The following is a 4,066-nucleotide window of genomic DNA, read 5'->3' as shown; positions in this document are numbered from 1 at the left end:
TTAAGTTCTGAAAATGTGGCTTATATGAATCAAGATGTATTGTAAGTGCAAAAAACACCAGATTTTGAAGAAAAAAATCTCAAGGATATTTATATTCATTACATACAGATGCTATTCTAGATATGTTTGGTTTAATAAAATATATTATTAAAGTATATTTTACATGTATCTTTTTACTCTTTTAATGTGCTTTTTTAAATACAAAAATCTTAAGTACATAATGTGGCACACATTATATTTTTATTGGGCAATGCTATAATAGAAATATGAGTGAACTACTGCTTTACTGTGATGGTCAGTTTATGTGTCAACTTGACCCGGCCAAGGGAGACCAAAATAGCTGGTAAAACATTATTTCTGGGTGTATGTGTGAGGGTGTTTCTGGAGGAGATTTGCATTTGATTCAGTAGACTGAACAAATTAGACCCACCTGCGCCTTAGGAATCATCTAATCCACTGAGGACCCAAATGGAAAAAAAAGGTGAAGGAAGGGTGAATTCTCTCTCTCTTCTCGAGCTGGGACATCCATATTTTCCTGCCCTTGGACATCAGAATCCCTGGCTTTCAGGACTTTGTCCTTGAACTGAGTTTTTTTTTTTTTTTTTAAAGAAAACACTTTTATTTTATTTTTTAAATTTACATCCAAATTAGTTAGTATATAGTGCAACTATGATTTAAGGAGGAGATTCCTTAGTGCCTTTTACACATTTAGCCCATCCCCCCTTCCACACCCCCTCCCGTAACCCTCATTTTGTTCTCTATATTTATGAGTCTCTTCTGTTTTGTCCCCCTCCCTGTTTTTATATTATTTTTGTTTCCTTTCTCTTATGTTCATCTGTTTTTTCTCTTAAAATCCTCATATGAGTGAAGTCATATGATTTTTGTCTTTCTCTAATTGCACTTAGCATAATACCCTCCCAGTTCTATCCACATAGTTGCAAATGGCAAGATTTCATTCTTTTTGATTGCCAACTAATACTCCATTGTATACATATACCACATCTTCTTTATCCATTCATCCATCGATGGACATTTGGGCTCTTTCCATACTTTGGCTATTGTTGATAGTGCTGCTATAAACATTGGGGTACATGTGTCCCTTCGAAACAGCACATCTGTATCCCGTGGATAAATGCCTAGTAGTGCAATTGCTGAGTCATAGGGTGGTTGTATTTTTAATTTTTTGAGGAACCTCCATACTGTTTTCCAGAGTGGCTGCACAAGTTTCCACCAGCAGTGCAAAAAGTTTCCTCTTTCCCTGCATCCTCATCAACATCTGTCATTGCCTGACTTGTTAATTTTAGCCATTCTCACTGGTGTGAGGTGGTTTCTCATTGTGGTTTTGATTTATATTTCCCTGATGATGAGTGATGTTGAGCATTTTTTCACGTGTCGGTTGGCCATCTGGATGTCTTCTTTGGAGAAGTGTCCATTCATGTCTTTTGCCCAATTCTTCACTGGATTATTTATTTGTTGGGTGTTAAGTCTGATAAGTTCTTGATAGATTTTGGATACCAGCCCTTTATGTGATATGTCGTTTGAAAATATCTTCTCCCATTCTGTCGATTGACCTTTAGTTTTGATGATTGTTTAACTGTGCATAAGATTTTTACTTTGATGAGGTCCCAATAATTCATTTTTGCTTTTGTTTCCCTTCTCTCCAGAGACATGTTGAGTAAGAAGTTGCTGCGGGCAGGATCAAAGAGGTTTTTGCCTGCTTTCTCCTCAAGGATTTTGATGGCTTCCTGTCTTACACGGAGGTCTTTCATCCATTTTGAGTTTATTTTTGTGTATGGTGTAAGATAGTGGTCCAAGTTCATTCTTCTGCATATCACTGTCCAGTTTTCCCAGCACCACTTGCTGAAGAGACTGTCTTCATTCCATTGGATATTCTTTCCTGCTTTGTCAAAGATTAGTTGGCCATACATTTGTGGGTCCACTTCTGGGCTCTCTGTTCTGTTCCATTGATCTGAGTGTCTGTTCTTGTGCCAGTACCACAATGTCTTGATGATTACAGCTTTGTAGTATAGCTTGAAGTCTGGGATTGTGATGCCTCCTTCTTTGGTTTTCTTTTCCAAGATTGCTTTGGCTATTCGTGGTCTTTTCTGGTTCCATACAAATTTTAGGATTGTTTGTTCTAGCTCTGTGAAGAATGATGGTGTTATTTTGATAGGAATTGCATTGAATATGTAGATTGCTTTGGGTAGTATCGACATTTTAACAATATTTGTTCTTCCTATCCAGAAGCATGGAATATTTTTCCATTTTTTTGTGTGTCTTCTTCAGTTTCTTTCATAGGCTTTCTATAGTTTTCAGTGTATAGATTTTTCACCTCTTTGGTTAGATTTATACCTACGTATTTTATGGGTTTTGGTGCAACTGTAAATGGGATCAATTTCTTGATTTCTCTTTCTGTCGCTTCATTGTTGGTGTATAGGAATGAAACCGATTTCAGTGCATTTATTTTATATCCTGCAACTTTGCAGAATTCATGAATCAGTTCTAGCAGTATTTTGGTGGAATCTTTTGGGTTTTCCATATAGAGTATCATGTCATCTGCAAAGAGTGAAAGTTTGACTTCCTCCTGGCCAATTTGGATGCCTTTTATTTCTTTGTGTTGTCTGACTGCAGAGGCTAAGACTTCCAATACGATGTTGAATAACAGTGGAGAGAGTGGACATCCCTGTCTTGTTCTTGACCTTAGGGAGAAAGCTCTCAGTTTTTCCCCATTGAGGATGATATTAGCATTGGGTCTTTCATATATGGCTTTTATGATCTCAAGGTATGTTCCTTCTATTCCTACTTTCTTGAGGGTTTTTATAAAAACGTGGAAGCTTCACGAATTTGCGTGTCATCCTTGCACGGGGGCTATGCTATGCTAATCTTCTCTGTATTGTTCCCATTTTAGTATATGTGCTGCCAAAGTGAGCATGAACCAAATTCTACCACTGGCTTTCCTAGCTCTCCAGCTTGCAGATGGCAGATTGTGACTTCTAGGCTTCCATAACCACATGGGCCAGCTCCTACAATAAACTTCTTCTATATCTATCCTTTTGGTTCTGTGCCTCTGGAGAACCCTAATACTCTTATAATATCTTGAATCTGAGGCTGAATTTAGACAGTATATATGAGGGTAAAGGTAGAGAGATGAACATGAGATGGTATTCTGGAAGCAAGGTAAGGTGAGATCCAGAGGCCTAGAAGTCTGGATGTGTCCTCTAAAATGCTGGAGGTCTCTGTACAAAGGGAACACAGTGGTTGGGGAAGAAGGACTAATAGGAACTAAACCATTTTTCCAGCTTCATCATTTTGCCTAAGACTAGGCCTTGGGATATTCCAATGTGGTGTAATTGGACTATGTGTTCACTAACAGCTATACGTCAGTGGGGTTATCAAATAAGAGGGTATTTTTCCCATTTCTGCCTGCTGTTTGTATGATTTTTATGATGTAGGCTGAGATATTAATTTCAGTCAGGATAAACTATGAAAGAAAACTGCTCTAAACTCTCAGTGGCTTACAATAGTAAAAGTTCATTTCTTCCTCAAACTTACTTACCGATCATGGGTACATGCAGCTCTGCCCCACTGCGTCTTTACTCCTTCTGTCTAGGACTTCACCAATCAAGCAGAATGACAGAGGAAGGAGACTCATGGAGAACCACAGGCTGGTTCTTAAATCTCCTCCTCAGGAGTGACACATGGCACTCCTACTAACACTTCATTGGCCAAAGCAACTCACATGACCCTAAGTTCATGAGGGCAGGCACGTATAATCCTTCTATAGAAAGAATTCTGAGGGACAGAAATGGGACTACTTGAAAAAGAGTAATACCACTGTCCACAACACGTAAGCAGTGGGGCCTTATGGAAAGACTGCTGCCCTGAAAAGCTGAACATGCCCCTCTGTAGATTTTTGTTTGTTTCCTCCCTATTACAGCACTTTCTCTAAGAACTGCATCCTCCCTGACATTCATATCTTCCATCTTCTTTTTAGATGACTGGACCAGACACAAGCCCAGAAGCAAAGCTTAGATAGTGGAGAATTCTTGAATTCTAGTGTAGAGTT

The 4,066-nt window shown here is 38.6% G+C and overlaps 1 non-coding gene across 1 annotated transcript; it reads right to left on the bottom strand.

Moving 5' to 3' along the window:
* Positions 1 to 2,820: 2,820 nt before the first annotated feature.
* Positions 2,821 to 2,932, bottom strand: LOC124529454 (U6 spliceosomal RNA). The gene has a single exon (XR_006966351.1). It is a non-coding gene; the product is annotated as a U6 spliceosomal RNA (small nuclear RNA).
* Between the last annotated feature and the right edge of the window lie 1,134 nt (positions 2,933 to 4,066).

This window comes from Lynx rufus, unplaced genomic scaffold, assembly GCF_022079265.1.
Source record: "Lynx rufus isolate CCGP_SWC_20201006 ecotype Redwood Valley unplaced genomic scaffold, mLynRuf1.p SCAF_6, whole genome shotgun sequence".
Lineage (NCBI taxonomy): Eukaryota > Metazoa > Chordata > Mammalia > Carnivora > Felidae > Lynx > Lynx rufus.
This window is presented reverse-complemented; position numbering and strand designations above follow the sequence as displayed.